Source organism: Carcharodon carcharias, chromosome 18 (assembly GCF_017639515.1).
Source record: "Carcharodon carcharias isolate sCarCar2 chromosome 18, sCarCar2.pri, whole genome shotgun sequence".
In the NCBI taxonomy this organism is placed as follows: Eukaryota; Metazoa; Chordata; class Chondrichthyes; order Lamniformes; family Lamnidae; genus Carcharodon; species Carcharodon carcharias.
In genome coordinates, this window is record NC_054484.1 from 34,236,355 (window position 1) to 34,255,466 (window position 19,112).

The following is a 19,112-nucleotide window of genomic DNA, read 5'->3' on the forward strand; positions in this document are numbered from 1 at the left end:
CTGCCTTGCCACCACAGTAAATTATTTTCCTAAGATAAAAGCAAAATACTGCGGATGCTGGAAATCTGAAACAAAAACAAAAATTGCTGGAAAAACTCAGCAGGACTCTTCTGATGAAGTGTCATATGGACTCGAAACATTAACTCTGTCTTCCTCTCCACAAATGCTGTCAGACCCGCTGAGTTTTTCCAGGAATTTTTGTTTTTGTTTCAAATTAATTTCCTGGATTGTTTCATGCTACAAAGCTTACTACTATGGTTCCCATCAACCTGCTGTGAGCATCCTTCCGCATCATTTAGATTAATTGTTTGTGCACAGAAGCATTGCTATGAACGTTCCTTGATAAGCATTTTTTTTGGACTAATGCGAAAGTGTTGCCTTTGTCGAGGAAACTGTATGAAGTTTCTGAGAATGTGATGCAGCTTTATAGATGCAACTTCTTTCATGTCTGTGGAAGATCATATTTGAATTCCAGAAAAATGACAATAAACATTTGAAAGTACCACCCAGAACTGTCCCCAGAATTTTTTGCAATTAACCTTATAGACAAAGCACATGTTTTCAGGAATGCAATCGTGCAAGTTCATGAACAGTATAATGGCCTGGTTGGTATTCATAACAGTTGATCTCAATTAGAATTCAAGCATGAGAAATATAATGACATTTTGACATTTGGCACAGATCTCTATACAGTGACACCAACAGAAGTGCAGGTGTGTTGTTGCATTAATGGCAGTCCCTTCATCACAAAGTCAGAAGTGGAGCTTCTGTGAAGAAGTATCACCTGACTTATTCATTTTAGTCACGATGCTGGCTTGTGAAATGTTAACATGAAATTCTCGCCAGCTGTTCCTCCAGTTGAAACGTGTAACTTTCAACTGTTCTAAGGAAAGATATGCGAGTGATATATCACACACTCACACACGCACACACACACGCACACACACACACAAATACATACAAGTACATGAATACAGAGCAAATTACTGCGGGTGCTAGGGATCTGAAATAAAAACAGAAAGTGCTGGACAAACTCAGCAGATCTGGCAACATATGTGGAGAGAGAAACAAAGTTAACGCTGAGTCCAATATGACTCTTCTTCCAAGAGCTTCGCTGGCTAGGCCAGCTTTTATTGCCCATCCCTAACTGCCCTTGAGAAGGTGGTGGTGAGCTACCTTCTTGAACCACTGCAGTCCATGTGGTGTAGGTACACCCACAGTGTTAGGGAGGGAGTTCCAGGATTTTGACCCAGCGACAGTAAAGGAACGGTGATATATTTCCAAGTCAGGATGGGGAGTGACTTGGAGGAGAACTTCCAGGCAATGGTGTTCCCATGTATATGCTGCCCTTGTCCTTCTAGATGGTAGCAGTCATGGGTTTGGAAGTTGCTGTTTAAGGACCCTTGGTGAGTTCTTGCAGTGCATCTTGTAGATGGTACACAATGCTGCCACTGTGCGTTGATGGTGGAGGGAGTGAATGTTTGTGGATGTGGTGCCAATCAAGCGGCCTGCTTTGTCCTGGATTGTGTCAAGTTTCTTGAATGTTGTTGGAGCTGCACTCATCCAGGCAAGCGGAGAGTATTCCATCACACTCCTGACTTGTGCCTTGTAGATGGCTTTGGGGAGTCAAGACATGAGGAAAGTCTACTCACTGTAGAATTCCTAGCCTCTGACCTGCTTTTGCAGCCACAGTATTTATATGGCTAGTCTAGTTCAGTTTCTGGTCAATGCTAGCCCCCAGGATAGTGGAGGATTCAGCAATGGTAATGCCATTGAATGTCAAGGGGCAGCAGTTAGATTCTCTCTTGTTGGAGACGGTCATTGCCTCTCACTTGTGTGGCACAAATGTTACTTGCCACTTGTCAGCCCAAGCCTGGATATTGTCCAGGTCTTGCTGCATTTGGACATGGACTGCTTCAGTATCTGAGGAGTCTTGAATGGTGCTGAACATTGTGCAACCATCTGCGAACATCCCCACTTCTGACCTTATGATGGAAGAAAGGTCATTGATGAAGCAGCTGAATATGGTTGGGCCTAGGAAACTACCCTATGGGACTCCTGCAGCGATGTCCTGGGACTGAAATGATTAGCCTCCAACAACCACAACCAACTTCCTTTGTGATAGATATGACTCCAACCAGTGGAGATTCCCATCAACTCCAGTTTTGCTAGGGCTCCTTGATGCCATACTCGGTCAAATGCTGTCTTGACGTCAAAGGCTATCATTCTCACCTCACCTCTGGAGTTTAGCTCTTCTGCCTATGTTTGAACCAAGGCTGTAATGAGGTCAGGAGCTGAGAGGCCCTGGCAGATCCCAAACTAAGCATCGGTGAACAGGTTATTGCTAAGTGCGTGCCACTTGATAGCACTTTTGATGACCCCTTCCATCACTTTACTAGTGATTGAAAGTGGACTGGTGGGACAATAATTGGCCAGGTTGGATTTGTCCTGCTTTTTGTGTACAGGACATACCTGGACAATTTTCCACATTGCCGGGTAGATGCCAGTGTTGTAGCTGTACTGGAACAGCTTGGCTAGGGGTGCAGAAGTTCTGGAGCATAAGTCTTCAGTGTAATTGTTGGAATATTGTCAGGACCCATAGCCTTTTCAGTATGCAGTGCCTTCAGCTGTTTCTTGATATCACGTGGAGTGAATTCAATTGGCTGAAGACTGGCATCTGTGATGCTAGGGACCTCCGGAGGAGGCCAAGATAAGTCATCCACTTGGCATTTTGGCTGAAGATTATTGCAAGTACTTCAGTCTTATCTTTTGCACTGATGTGCTGGGCTCCCCCATCATTGAGGATGGGGATATCTGTGGAGACTCCTCTTTTAGTGAGTTGTTTAACTGTCCACTGCCATTCGTGACTGGCTGTGGCAGGACTTCAGAGCTTTGATTTGATCCGTTGGTTGTGGAATTGCTTACCTCTGTCTAGCACTTGCTGCTTATGCTGTTTGGCACACAATCAGTCTCTTGTTGTAGTTTCACCAGGCTGACACCCATTTTTAGGTATACCTGGTGCTTCTCCCAGCATGCCCTCCTGCACTCTTCATTGAACTACTGAATTAAGTGTGCAAGTTTCTGCAATTTATTATATGGTTAGTACATACTGCAGCTACAGTATAGTCATGGCGGAGGAAGTGGATATTCAGTCCAATAGCAGAGTCACTAATCAAGCAAACTGCTTGAATTATGTAAAGATTCTTCTGTCTAGGTAAATGGTGGTAATTCTGCAGGTTTCTAACTCCAGTCTTGTAGATGATCAAAATGCTTTAGAAAGTCAGGTGAGCTGCTTGTTACAACATATCCAACCTTTTGCCTGTGCTGTTAGCCATGTTGCTAATGTGGCTAGTCCAGTTAAGCTTTTGGTCAAAGGCAGTCCTGAGATGTTGCAGGTGAGGGGATCATCAAAGCTCGTGCCATTCAACGATGGGGTAAGGTACTTAGAGTTTTTTTTTATTCACCTGTCAAAACCTGGCACTTTATGCGACGTGACTTTCACCTGTGACTTATCTGCCCAAATATGTGTAATAGCATATATCATGAGAGAAGCTGTGAATGAGGCTGAACACTATCAGCAAATAGCTCCATTTCTGACTTTGTGATGGAAGGACTACTATTAATGAGGCAATACACCTGCACTTCTATTAGTGTCACTGGATAGAGATCTGTGTCAAGTGTCAAAAGGTCATTACATTCCTCATCAAAATGGATTGTCATGCTTACATTCTAATTGAGATCAACTGCTATGAATACCTCAACAGGGCCATTATACTGTTCATGAGCTTGCACTATTGCATTCCAGAAACCACGTGCTTTGCCCACAAAGTTATTGCAAAAAGAATTCTAGGGACATTTCTGGGTACGTTTTCCAAATGTTTATCATCACTTTTCTAGAATTCAAACAAGATCTTCCACAGACAGGAAAGAAGTTGCATCCCTCAAGGTCCATCACATTCTCAGAAATATTCCAAACATTAGTTTTGAAAGCAGTCACCACTCAGTGGGTAAACTTTTTAGGAGGCATAAAAGTCTCACAAAGGGTAATGAGATAATCACTAGTTAATCTACTTTACTAGACCTGGTGAAGGAAATAACGTTGGGTCAGAATACCATTCTGTATTTTAATGTGCATAAACTAGCTGCCACATTTCAGCACAAAACAACAATGATTACATTTCAAAGAACTTTACTAGCAATAATGGGATTTAAGACGTCCTGAAGATGTGAAAGAGGCTATGGGCGGAAACGTTCACTCCCGTTGGCAGTGGATGTGTTTGGCGGCATGAGCGGACAAAAAGGCGAGAAGGCCAAAAATCAGTTTCATGATGTTGTGAAACCAGTTTGCAGTCATCTGCTCCGCTGTCAATGGCGGGCCTCATTTCCCGCTGTCGAACGTCGGGAACTTCATTATAATACATCTGCATATTATAAAAGCTCAGCTCACCAGAATCATCCCCCCATGCTGGATCATCCGAACACAAAGTCGACGTGTTCCACATTTGCACATAAGCAACGTGTACCTGGCGGGCTGCACTTCGTTCAGGACTTCGAGGTTTGTTTGCCTACCTTGCTTTGGGCAGCACTCATGGTCATAAGCACCAGGCTTCGCAGATACCAACACATTAATTTGAGGGGGGCTCATGGGCAGGTCTCTACCTACCAGGCCAGCCATAAAGCGAGGGTGGCTTTTCATCGGCCACAGGGCTAGGGATTGCTTGGAGAAGGGGGAGAAGTATTCTCAGGCAAGGAAAGAGGCTGCAGGGCAAAAGCTGTACTGGGTAAGGGGGGATATCCCAGGGTGTGTGTGGGGGCACAAGTTTATCTGAGCAAATGGCCTCAAGATGGCGAGGGCTGAGGAAGCAGTCTCCAGAGGAGATGAGGCCAGATGGAGATGTGAGGGTGTGTGTGAGAGAGTGAGTGGTGATGTCCCTTGAGCTGGCAGTGAGTGAGATGCCAGTGAATGTGTGATGGGCTTGAGTGTGTGATGGTTGCCTTACCTTGGCGTCATGGATGCAATCATCCTCTTCCTGCATTGGATGGCCAACCTCTTCTGTGCAGCATTGGCACTGATCACCACTGCCATTGTCTACCAAGCCAAGTGGTGAGATTGCTGGACCTCCTGCAGCTAGAGCTGAGGTGGGGGCCATCACAGCAGGCATCCACAGCATCCATAAGGTGCTCCAGGAACATGTCACTGAATCAGGGGGCTGCAGTCTTCTTGCCTTTCAGGGCCACATCTGTGCAGCAGTCCTGGGCTGGAAGCACTGAGAAGCATGCGCGTGGCTTTACTTTAAATATGTCACCTGGTGTGAGGAAGAGATGAAAGCAAATGACAGCCTGCCCGCCATCGAAATGGCATGTTTTTTTTATTCATTCACGGAATGTGGGCTTTGCTGGCATTTATTGCCCATCCCTAGTTGCCCTTGAGAAGGTGGAGCTACCATTTTGAACTGCTGCAGTCCATCTGGTGTAGGTATACCAAAGTGCTGTTGGGGGGGGTGAGGGGGAGTTTCAGGATTTTGACCCAGCGACAGTGAAGGAATGTCAATATATTTTAAAATCAGAATGGTGAGTGACTTGGAGGGGAACTTCCAAGTGGTGGTGTTCCCATCTATCTGCTGCCCTTGTCCTACTGGACGTGGGTTTGGCAGGTGCTGTCTAAGGAGCCTTGGTGAATTCCTGCAGTACATCTTGGAGTTGGCACACACTGCTGCCGCTGTGTTTCCTGGAAATGCATGATTAATGAGGCGGGATTGGGATGATACAGTGTGAAAAGCCGCCTTTGTGATCAGCGGGTAAAACGTTCTTTTTCCCGCCCACTACTGTATTTAGTGCAAATCTGGGATGATTCCACCCAATAAGAATGTCCTTTTTCCTTTGAGATTAATTAATTGCTTCTAGTTACATCCAGAAGTCATTTAGAGATTGTTCTCCAGTATGGGAGTTTCTGTGATACTGGCAGCTTTCCCTTCTCCTATTTAAGTACTAATTTTATTTTTAAAATGTCATACAGAACTTGTGACAACATATGTTTGAAGAATACATATATTTCCAATGACACTACTCAGGCAGGAGAATCAGGATTACACTCTGGTTTAGAACAACAGTGGTGTTATGCTACTTAATGCACAATTATTCAGTTCCTAAATGGAACTGTGACTAAGATGGCCTGTATTTTTTAAGGCCAGAAAGTCTAATTGCTTGTAACTCCCTCGAGTCTAGACTTCCACCTACAATCTATAGAATTTTAAAATCCAAACTTTCCACTAATTACTACTTCTAGATTAAGAAATCTAAATGCAGGATCAATAAAATAAAAATAACATCTGATATAGTGTTTTACACAAGCCAGCAAAAAGCAGCTTCAATAAGTGAGAGCATTGTACAAGCAGGATTTTCCCATTCAATTAACCCACAGGACACTGATAAGAGTTATGACTAGAATTATTTATTTAATGGACTGAGCACTGATACTCTTTTTTTCTGATGGTTATTTGATAACCAGCCAACATTGTTTCAACTAACACCAACAACTGCAGATTAACTAGCCATTTATCTTATGTGCCCCTTGTGTGGCCTTGTTATGCATCAATTGATTGCGACACCTTTTCTACCTAACAACAATGACTATGCTTCAAACAATGATTCATCAATGTGACTGTAAGAAGGGACTCCAGCTCCTGATTGTACCATGGCACTTATTGCTGGATACTTGTGTCTAGATGTTGGATGGGAGCAGGATTGATCTTAACAATAACGCCTTCCACAGTCCAATAGCCTGTGGGCATGTTCTAGATTGGTTCAGTGGTAGCATTCTCACCTCTTCAATCAGAAAGTTGTGGAATTCAAAGCCAGCTCCAGGATTTCAGCAGCTAATTGAGGCTGGCACTTAGTGTAGTACAGAGGGACATCTGCATTGTTTGGGATGCCAACTCTTTGATGTGGCCTAACTACTTATTCAGATGGACATAAAAGATACCGTGACATTATTCAAAGACGAGGAAGAGAATTCTGATAATTTTCTGACCAACATTTGTCATTCAAACAATATCGCCAACACAAATTACCATAGATCATGGCGTATAAGTCGTATAAGGCGGATAAGATGACTCAAATTTTTTCAGTGCTAAAAATCATGTTTTGGTCTCTTTTTGGCATGTAAGTCAATCCCCTTTTCTGCTAAAAAATGCTATACTCGCATTAGAAGTCGGCCTCAATTTTTCACCTCAGAAATGCATGTTTGCTCATCTTATAAATCAGAGTTTGGGATCAAGCAGACAACATGGGCCGTGTTGCCAAAAAGATGCGTGGAAGTTTACGACACATCCGCACAGAGCAGACTATGTGTGGTGATTGATGAACACTAGTGAGTCCTCCAGCAAAAAGAAGCTGGTTCCAAGCTAAAAGCCGTAACATTTGCTAACTCATCAAATAACTGGGCTGCACCAAGCGAGTTCAGTGTTAGTGAAAATCTGGTGCAAGAATAGAAGGCGGAATGTGCCCTGAACAAGATACTCAAGACCAAAAGCACCATGTGAACAGGGGCCAGCTACTAACCTGATCTTGAGAACCAGATATTGGAATGGGCCCTCAAAAATCATGAGAATGGCTACATCATTACCAGAAATTCAATTCACACATACACACTTAAGTGGGCTAAATCAAACCATGAGTCTGGTAACGATTTCAGAGCAATAGCTGCAGGTGTAGCTGCTTTATGGAATGAAAGCATCTAGTGTTGTGGCGGAAGACCAAGATTGCTCAGCGACTATCAAAAGATCTTGATGCCAAAATTACAAGTTTCCAATGGTTCATCATCAGACAGCTGGAAAAAAAAGTACACATCATGTCAAGAACATGGAAGAAATGGCCACAAATTTTGATAGGCCGAGCAGCTGAACTGTGGAGCAGAAAGGATGCCAAAATTGCTAGTTTCCAGTGATTCATCATCAGACAGTGGCAAGGACCCATTAGGTCACATTGGCAACATGGATGAAATGTCCATGAATTTTGATATGCCTTGCAACTGAACTGTGGAGTGGAAAGGTTTGAAAACAGTTCCAGTGAAAACCAGGGGACTTGAGAAGACAAGATTCATGGTTGTACTAGCCTGCATGACCGACAGAATCAAATTAAAGCCTATGGTAATTTTAAAACGTAAAACCGTGCGGAAAATCAAGTTCCCTGTAGGACAGTAATTGGATGGATGATGATGGAGTGAAGTTATGACGTCTGGAATAGGCATCCTGGCGGCCTACTAAAAGAATGCAGCTTATTAGTGTGGGACATGCTCATATTCCATATAACCAATGAGTCCAAGAGACATCTGCAAAGAAAGAACATACAAATTGCAGTTATACCAGTGGTGGGGCGGGGGGGGGGGGGGGCGAACTTCCATATTTTAACCTCTGAACGTGTGCCTCAACATGCCATTCAAGAATCAAGTTCACGCCGGGTGGAATAGGCAGATGGTTGACAGAGTAAAAAACCTTTGCAAAGAGTGGAAGTATGCTGCTGCCCCACTTGGTATTTTTGTGTGGTTTTGTCATCAAATTGTGGGATGTTATTAATGCACAAACTGCCATCAGGTCATTCAAATACTGTGGAAAATCCAATTCAATGGATGGAGCAGATGATTTCTTGTGGAGGGATGATTATGAAACCAAAAATGCCAAATCTGAACCAGAGTGAGATCCTTATGATGATGCCATTGCCAAAGTGTCTCAGAATGAATTTGATGGACTATTCATGTCAGATGCCGAAGACAATGAATTTGACATTTTTAAAATAGTTTTGATTGTGGTTAAAGGTATCCTTGTAGAATTAATTCATTCAATAAAATATGTCTGTAATAATTATGGTTTTATTTAGTGTGTAATGTACCTTGAAGAATAATATTGGTTAAGAAGATCACATGATCTGTAGGAGAATGGTGCAGGCTACCTCAGCAGTCAGTGTAGAGGTAGAGTTGGAGTGGAAAGCACATGTGTCGTTGCTGCTGAGTATACTGTAAATAAGCTTAATGTTTCTACCCAAGAAGTGTCTGCAGATCAATATTAACATCAATAGTAGCAACTCAGTCACCCTTACAACAAATTGGCAATAAGGATAAAACAGGATTGAACAGAAGAAATTAAGTTAGAAAGAAATCGGCACTGCACCTTGCCCAGCGATTGTAAATAGCAAGCTCCGTTAGAATTGAAGAAGTTATCCTCTCTCAAAATGCCACAGTTTGGGAGAATTGATCCTTTTTAACTAGCCACAGATGATTAGTCTTAGAATGTCTCATGTTCTTTTTTCAAGCAAACAAGATTACGGGGAAAGAGAAGAGGCGAGCAATCCTGTTGAGTACTTGTGGGAGCAAAATCTACAGTTAGATTCGTAATTTGACAGCGCCCATTGCCCTAGGTTTGAAAAATTTCGATGAATTGGTGGACCTCTTGAAGGGTCACCTTCAACCCAAGCCCTCAGTCACAATTCAGAGGTTCAGGTTTAATTCATAAAATAGAGCCCCTGGTGAGACAATTGCATGCTACATGGCAAATCTGAAGCAGCTAACGGAACATTGAGAGTTTAGTATGGCTCTAAACAACATGCGCAGAGGTCATTTAGTGTGTGGTGTGAGTGAGGATGCTATTCAGAGAATATTATTGTCAGAAGTGAATCTGGATTTCAAGAAGGTGCTGGAGATAGCACTGGTCATAGAAAGTGTAGTAAGAGATTCAAAAGTAATGGTGCCATCTTCCACATCGGGCAAGATACCCCAGCCAAAAAGGGCGCAAAGATGCAAGACTCTGCCGAGAAGTGGGAAACAGCCCCCACTAACTGAAGAATAAAGAAAAATAACTTAGTATGGAGACCAAAGAATAATTTTAACAGAGGTGGAAACAATCAGTCTTTTAGCAATTGGCCGTTTAAAAAAATCAAATGCTACTATTATCACAGAAATGGACATATGATGATGCAACGCAAGGAAAGATTCAAGCAGGCTTGTAAATAAAAGAAGAAGCCCAATGAAATCTACAATATAGAAGAGCCTGAAACAACAAATTCAGACATTTACTCATTGTTTAATCTGAAAGTTGAAAAGACAGAACAAATACTTGTCACAGTGAAAGTAAATGGCAAACCTGCTAAAATGGAAGTGGACACTGGAGCTTCCACTACAGTAATTGGGGAACATACCTTCAGATATCTGACTAATGGTGAACATCCATTAAGTTTAGAAGAAACAGCTGCCAAGCTCAAAACATATACGGATGAAGACATTGAAGTAAAAGACATAAGCAGAGCAACTGTCCATTATGGAAGCCAATCAGCAAAGCTACCAATGTTAGAGCAGAGGACCTAGCATTCTAGGGCAAAATTGGCTAATGGAAATCAACTTTGATTGGCCACTGAGATTCCAAAAGGAAGCTGGAAGTGTTCCTGCTCTGAAAAAGGAGTGTGTATGGAATCAACAACCTGCAGACTGCCTTATGCAAAAACCTGGAAGAACAGCAGAAAAAGCTCTAAGAAACCCTGCTTGATGACAGAGTTCGAGACAAGGTGAGCAACCTGTGCAGGAAAAAAGAAAACCACTGAAAGACCTTCACATACTATAAGATTACCTCAGACCAAAGTTTGTACCTCTGGAAAAGTATGAAGAGAAACAGAAAGAATTCAGCACTTCTCGAAACAAACTGAAGAGTTGGCAGAGAAAACACAACAATGCTCAATTTTTCAGGAGGCAGCAAACAAATAAAAAAAAAGAGATGGAAGAGCTGAAGAATCAACTAAATGAAGCCAAACAAACTTTGGAAGCAAAAGTCACAGAATTTTCCAAGAAGCAGACAGATAACAAAATTTTGGGAGACTCAGCTACTGAGCTCAGACAAGTTGAGCGTGTATCTGACAGACGTCTGGCCATTAGTGAAGTCAAAAAGAAGGCCCAGATTAAAGTCTGCACTCGAAAGAAGAAGGTGCATAGAAAGAAGATACAGAAATACTAATAGGGCTTTCATTCTGGCAGCATACGAATACATTTTTGTACATAGGCCTGGAAATCAAATCGCAAATGCCAATGTCCTTAGTTGTTTGCCTTTATAAGAAAATGATGAACACGTCCCAGTTCCACAGGAACTTGTTTTACTGTTAAATTTCTTCGATTCTTTGCTTGACAGATCAGAGACTGGACAAGTCGGTAATCCCGTCTTATCTCAAGTACAAGAACAAGTGCTGCATGGTTAGTATCTGATGAAATGAAACCGTACTTCAACAGAAGACATGAAGTAACCAGTCAGGATAGCATCTTATTGTGGGGAGCACAAGTGATAGTTCCTCCAAAGGGAAGGGGGCCACTTTCAATTGAACTACCCAATGCCCATCCAGGAATTTTCCAAATGAAGGCCATAGCATGCAGCTATCTATGGGTGGCCTGGGATGAATGGTGAAATGGAGTTTAGTAAAGCACTATACGCAATGTCAACAACTGCAAAAGTTGCCAGCAACAGTTCCATTGCACCCATGGGAGTGGCCAGGTTAACCCCGAGTGCGGTTACAAAGTTGGTGCTTTTGATGTTTCCGTTCATTGTCGACGGCCATTCAAAATGGTTGGATGTATATGAGGTGAAGTCACCAACGTTGGCCGCTACAATCGAAAATCTATGTCAAAGTTTTGCCATTCACGGACTACCTGGAGTGGCCATTTCTGACAACGGCACAGCATTTACGAGTACTGAGTCTCAACGATTCATCAGCCTCAATGGTATCACTCATGTAAAAACTGCACCGTACCACCCTTCCTCAAACGGACTAGCTGATAGGGTGGTTCAAACGTTCAAGGCAGATATGAGAAAGCTAAGCGGCGATTCCTTGGCAACCAACTTAGCATGCTTTCTTGTTCATTAGGGGACTATCCCTCACAGAACAACAAGTGTCACACCTGCGGAGTTATTATTGAAACGCTGTCTCAGGACAAGATTGGGTTTCATTTAGAGGGGAAGGTGGAAAGGAGTCAGGGAAGCCAGAAAACTAGACACGACTGGCATAATCGTGAGAGGAAATTTGCCTTGTGAGAGCCAGTATGCAAGAAGAATCTTGGGGAAGGACCAAACTGGTTACTGGGTGAAATAAGTGCGGTGACTGAAACTCTATCTTACCACGTGGAGGTGGAAGGCAGGATCATCCATAAACATGTGGACCATTTAAGGAAGAGAGAGACAAATCACCAAGATTTGGTTCCACCAGTGATCATGACCGCGTCTGCGTTCTCTGTTGAAGATACTCAACCCAGGACTGACATGCCTGATGTTCCTCTAAGAGTTGAGGATACAGAACTGCAAGTGCCCATCAAAGCACCTGATATTCAGGCAACTCCAGAAAAGGAGGTTCATGACAAAGAATCTGACGTTGTGGAGCTACAACATTCCACACATACCAGGAAACCATCTGAAAGACTGAACTTATAAATTCCTTACCCAGTGTAAATATTATGTTGTCTTGAAAAATATGTACTTGTAAATATATGTAACGCCCTGTTAAAGGGGGAGGAATGTAGTAATTATGGTTTTATTTAGTGTGAAATGTACCTTTAAGAATAATACTTATTAAGGAAGATCACATGATTTGTAGTAACCAATAGGAGAGTAGCATGGGCTACCTCAGCAGTCAGTGTAGAGGTAGAGTTAGAGTACAAAGCACACATGTAGTTGCTGCTGAGTATATTGTAAATAAACTTAATGTTTCCACCCAAGAAGTGTCTGCATATCAACTCTATCATCAATAGTAACTCAGCCACCTTTACAACAGTGTCACATTGCTTTAATTTAAATTACCAGTGTTAAGTTTCTTTCACATTTCAAAATGGCAATCAACTACACCAACACCAACAGTTCACATTTTATGCTCAGCTTATAAATTGACACCCATTTTTAGAAGATTTTCCAAGGCTTCAAAGGTCGACACATATGCCACAGTCTACAATTACTGGTTATTGATCTGATTGCTGTTTATAAAACAATTGGCTCCCATATTTTCCCACATATCAGTGAATAGAATTCAAAAGAAATTAATTGACCAATTGATCAAGTTCTTCGAGCATTGAGGATGCGAAAGTTACTTTATAAATACTTGTTCTTCTTCTTATGCACATGATTGACGATCACTTGGAAAAATCCTGAGTGGTTGTCACCATACATGAAACCAACTTCAGTTACTTCAGCAAAGAAGAGATAAAACATGTAGAAAACTGGAAACAACGGAAATAAATGTTTGATTACTTGGCTTAGGTTACTGCCCTCGAAAGAGCCTACAGACTGAAAAAGGATTCTTTTCCCACAGCTTTAGTTGTGAGCCAGATGTCAAGTGTTACTTTTAAGACCAGCATTTTTTTAAATGTTTCTCTTTGCTGTTGTGCCTGTGAAGAACAGGATTAATCAGCTGAGGTAAGGATATGATTATTCACAGGTGCCACTCAGAATTCCAATGAGAATGAATCAGGTTGTGCCAAACAAAAATCAGATCAGTCAACTAGAATTAAAACCACCAAGTAAAATTCAGGATGCAATTTATTAAAGCCAAACAAGCAATTCTCCTTAGGACAGGGATCAACGCTCACTATACCACACATTGAGTTACCATTCTAAACTTGGTCTTTAAATCAGGCAGTGAATTGAGATATGGCACTTCATCTGCAAAGGGAGTACTCGGGGCAAAGAAGGAAAGAATGAAAGAAAAATAGAGTTGGTTCATCCATTGATCCTATGGATAAAATTTGGCACGATGCTGTATCTACTAGAAGGTCCCAGATTTGACATCCAAATTTTATTGAATTGCTTTTTCTAAGCTGGGGCAATAGTTGATGAACTACAATCTGCCCCAAACACATTACTTTAAAGAGGGCAAAACAACATTTGTCAGTGTTCCTGCACTTGACTATTACGTAGTGGCCTCTATTGGAAACTCTTTGTGGGAACATTGAGTAAGCACAGGGTCAAGACTTATATTGATCCAATTTCCTCATGGGCAAAATGCCAAATGAATCGAAAACAAAAACAGAATTACCTGGAAAAACTCAGCAGGTCTGGCAGCATCGGCGGAGAAGAAAAGAGTTGACGTTTCGAGTCCTCATGAAGGGTTTTTCCAGGTAATTCTGTTTTTGTTTTGGATTTCCAGCATCCGCAGTTTTTTTGTTTTTATGCCAAATGAATCGCATTGTCAAATCTTACACATGAATAGTCCAGGCAAGCTACCAGAGGACAACCGAAACCTGCAGAACCATATACCAGTGAGAAGCAACATTTTCTGAAATTGAAAGGGGTGAAGGAAACTTGGTGGGAAACATTTTTTAAAAGAAAAAATGAAATCTCTTTTCACGTAATAAACTGAGACTGACAGATTTAAAACAATTTTTAAAAAATGTTTATTACCTATCTAATAGCATTGGGCATACTGTGGAACTTCACTTGGTAATAATTTGATTATTAGCAGAATTTTGTCAAATATCTGCTTAGACAATATTTGCATTTACTAAAGGTGGGACCGTCTTCAACGGTCAATTTATGGAACTTCTTAGATGTATTAAGTAAGAAACTAAATAATTGAAAAACTTCACATAAAAAATTGTAACAAGTAGTCAGTACAAAAGTCTATTTCCTGAAACAAACATCATTATAGGCTCAATTCATCAATCCCATGCTCTCATGGTTGATGATTAGAAAATAAGTACTCTAGTGTCTTAGCCCTTTCCATGCTCCCAACTGGCATAGGGTTGGCGAATTTACAATCATATGACAACCTGAACATACGAACATACAAATTAGGAGCAGGAGCAGACATACAAATTAGGAGCAGGAGCAGACAATCGGCTCCTTGAGCCCACTCCGCCATTCTACAACATCATGGCTGACCTGATTGTAACCTCAACTCCACATGTCTCATGACAATATGAAATATCCAATATCATTGTTCAAGGATCAAATCTGTGACTTTCACGATCCAAATATCAGGAATATTAACCCGCTGAGCCATCAAACCAACCATTCAATCTTTGACAGCCAAGACCACAGGTGAAATGACAGTGTACATAATCACCTTGATTTTGTCGAACATATGTCTCCTGACAATTATTTTCTCTTTAAATTTGCATAGTTCCATGCATATCAGATGCCAGCCAGCTTCTTGCTCAAGGAGTCATTCTTTCACATGTGAACATTGACAATGCACGTCAGCACAGTATTCAATTGTGGGCACTCCACTGAGTTTGATCATGTCCTCGCCCATGTCCACACACTTCTGGCAAGATCAGGAACCATAATTGATTTTCTTTTTCTTAAGCCAGGGGTATTAAGTCAATTGTAACAGTGTCCCAACTGAGAATAGATGAAACCTGGATCCTCGCCTCGCATGCCTCACAAGTAATAGTGTTAATATACCAATCAGAGTTTGATAAATGCATTTCTTTTAAATGAAAAATTATTTAGAATTTTCACAAGACTGAAACTTCATCCAGATATGTTTGTACAGATTTGGTGAGTAGTCAGAATGGTTACAGCATGGAATGAGGCCATTTAGTTAGTTGAGTCCATGACAGCTCTCTGAAAGAGCAACTTAACTATTTCCACTTCCTATGCCACACTTGTCGCATAACCCTGCAAATGTTTTCCTTTCAAGTGCTCATCCAATTCCCTTTTGAAAGCCACAATTGAATCTGCTTCTACCACCCTCAGGCAGTGTATTCCCTATATTTTATTAAACTATATTTTATTTTAAAAACTTCACGCAAGCATTTTTTGTAATGAAATGCTCTTTGAAACTGATAAAACATATTTTCTGAACTCCAGATTTCTGGTCCAGAAATGCTTAACATAACTGGCTGCTTTTGAAAGAATTGGTGACATGTAGCAGAATGTGCCACTGGATGTTTTGTTACCTTAGTTAAAAATACAGAAGTTAATGACCCTTGATTCTACATAAAAGTGATTTTTTTTAAAAAAAACTTAACAATTCCATCCAAACTATTCCAAATCTGCTTGCACTGTTAAGATCCCACTCAGACCCAAAGCTGCATCAATCAGGTTTGTCCAAGTGAACATTCTACTAGAAAGAGGAACTTTTGTTTTAGTACAATTCTGCAATTAAAAAAAAATTAAATCCAGTCCTTCACCAACCTTTCAGGCCTAATGCTACACGGGATAAATTTGTGTGTTTGGGTCAGGGGGAGTAATAAATGCCATCAGTCCAAGGGGTCAGGGGGAGTAATAAATGCCATCAGTCCAACGCTACTTAAGTACATCTTTGTCGAGTACTATATACTGCAGAATTGGATATATATCAGGATTATGAGCTAAGAGGAAAGAGGGAGCTGGGCATTTCGATCTGGAAAAGAAGCGCCTGAAATGTGATCTTATAGAAAAATATTAATTGGCATAGAAAGGTTAATCAGAAATACTACACTAAACGGTGGAGAAGAATAAATGGGACATATGTTCAAACTAGAAAAAGGCAATGTGGGATTGACATCAAGGGTCCTCAGACAGAAAGGACATTGTTCACAGTCACCCATTTCCTAACTGATGATTGAATAATGAAAAAGATGGAAGTAAACAAAATAAAAACCATAGATATTTTTAAAATCTAACTGAAAAATGCCTTTTTTAATCCACTCTGCTGCATCCAGACAAATAACTAAGATTGAAACCCTCTGAAACAAGATGACAAACTCTCAAAACTGTTTCATTGGCGCTATTTAGACAAACACACTCTGGCTAGACAAGCTGCAAATAAAAAGTTACCGACCTAAAACGTTAACTCCGTCTCTCTCTCTCTCTCTCTTCACAGATGCTGCCAGCCCTGCTGAATATTTTCTGCTTTTGTTATGGCTGGACTGCTCTGGTCCCATCTACAGTGCTTGCAGCCCCGACAACTAACTGTTTCCATATGTTAAGACGGGTGGCCCTATGTATTTTTAATGGGGTAACATTGCAGATTAATAACTATTTATTTACAAATCTGCGCCCGACATTGAATCTGAGTCACCGATGCTTCATGTTCAGACAATGAGTCAAATAAGGGTGTCGTTTTAGGGTAATTAAAGCCCATTTACTGTTACTAAGCTCCATCACCAAAAAAAAAGTGGAGGTACAAATGGAACAAACAGATGGAGTTCAGCTCTTTAGAGTTTTGATCATTTTAAATATTGATTGACTTGCCCCAAAGTACTTTAAAGATGCTGCATGCAGTCTCCACTCAACGTAATCCTTCAAACAGAAGAGGTCCTTTCTCCAGAAGTTCTAAATGTCATACTTTCATCACCTTTTTCGTTTTTGTTTTGAAGCCGCGGGGGTTTTAAAAGTCGTCCAAATCCGCTAAACTCCAACTCGGCGGCAGCAGCGATCCAGTTGTGAAAAATTCTGACGGGCGGGAGGAGGCAGAGTGAAGAGGTGGGGAAGGCGGGGAGAGGGCATGGCGGGGGAGGGGGCGGTGGGGGGTGTTGCGGAGAGAGGCCCGCTATCCCCACCCACTGCGAACGCCTATTGATCACCACGCGGGCGTGAGGTATTATCTGCGACCTACGAATGGTTAGCCGAGCTGTCAATCTTCTTCACGTTTCCAGGCGCCCACAGCCACCTCCCGGGCAGAGAGTGTAACTGCGGACACGACAAGCTTTGGAGGGTCGATGTGGCAGCCTTAAAATTTGTCAGATCTTCCTCACTCTTGTCAGCTTCGCAATGGGTACAGCTCGCAGCACCAAACTGTTTATGGAGACAAAGATTAAGATTTCAGTTAGTTGACAAAAACAGTCAATTTTCATTGGTTTGATTTAGCAGAAATCCATACATTTTGATTCTATAATCGTCCTTGAATGCATTGTACTTCTGTCACTGAAACTTCACGCATCTCGATTTTTTGTTATGCCAGGAAGCCGCTCAACAAAGATATATCCCAGCGAGGAAGAAGGATTCAAGGAAGGGATAAACCAACCATGGTTAGCCAAGGAAGTTAAGGACAGTATCAAATTGAAAGAAACAACATACAATGTAGCAAAGATTAGTGTTAAGCCAGAAGATTGGCAAAGTTTTAAAAACCAACAAAAGATGACCAAAAAAAAGGAAGAAAATAAACTTTGAGGGTAAACTAGCAATATAAAAATGATGAGAGAGGCCAAAGTGAACGTAGGCTCCTTAGAGAATGAGGCTGGGGAAATAATAATGGGGAACCAGGAAATGGCAGAGGAGTTGAATAAATACTTTGCTTCAGTCTTCATGGTAGAAGATGCTAATAACATTTTAAAGATATTAAATAATCAAGGGGCAAAAGGGGGCAGGGAATAAATACAATTATTGTATTTAGTGATAAATCACTAAAGAATAAGTACTAGGGAAATTAATTGAGCTAAAGGCTGATAAGTCCCCTGGACCTGATGGGATGCTTCCTAGGATATTAATGGGAGTAGCTACAGAGATAGTGGATGCATTAGTGGTAATCTTCCAAGAATCCTTAGATTCTAGAGAAGTCCCAGATGATTGGAGAACTGCCAATGTAACACCCTTATTCAAAAAGGGAGGGAGACAAAAAACAGATAAATATAGGGCCAATATCTTAACACCTGTCATTGGGAAAATGTTGGAGTCTATTATAAAGAATGTAATAGCAGAGCAGAGTCAGCATGGCTTCATGAAGGGGAAATCATGCCTAACAAATTTATTAGAATCCTTTGAGGAGGTAACAAGCAGGATAGATAAAAGGGAACCAGTAGATGTAACATATTTAGATTTCCAAAAGGCATTCGATAAGGTACTGCACATAATGCTACTTAATAAAATAAGAGTCCATGGTGCTGGGAGTAGTATATTAATGTACAGAGGATTGGCTAACTAATAGAAGACAGAGAGTTGGGATAAGGGGGCCATTTTCAGGATGTAACCTGTAACTAATGGAGTACCACAGGGATCAGTGCTGGCCCTCAATTATTTACAATATATATTAATGACTTAGATGAGGGAAGTGAATGTACTATCACCAAGTTTGCGGATGACACAAAAATAGGTGGGGAGGCAAGTGGTGAGAATGACACAAGGAGTCTACAGAGGGATATAGACAGGTAAAGTGAGTGGGCAAAAGCTTGGCAG

At 41.4% G+C, this 19,112-nt stretch overlaps 1 protein-coding gene across 9 annotated transcripts in view; it reads right to left on the reverse strand.

Moving 5' to 3' along the window:
• Nucleotides 1-17,442, reverse strand: part of tmem45a (transmembrane protein 45a) — a 114,944-nt gene extending 97,502 nt beyond the window's left edge. For 5 of the 9 annotated variants that reach the window (XM_041211336.1, XM_041211335.1, XM_041211337.1 and 2 more), the window contains exon 1: nucleotides 17,296-17,442. The gene's annotated coding sequence lies outside the window, so the exon portion shown is untranslated. Of the gene's footprint in view, nucleotides 1-17,192 lie in introns of all 9 variants that reach the window. The other 4 variants (XM_041211333.1, XM_041211332.1, XM_041211341.1 and 1 more) reach the window with 3 other exon arrangements.
• Nucleotides 17,443-19,112: the final 1,670 nt, after the last annotated feature.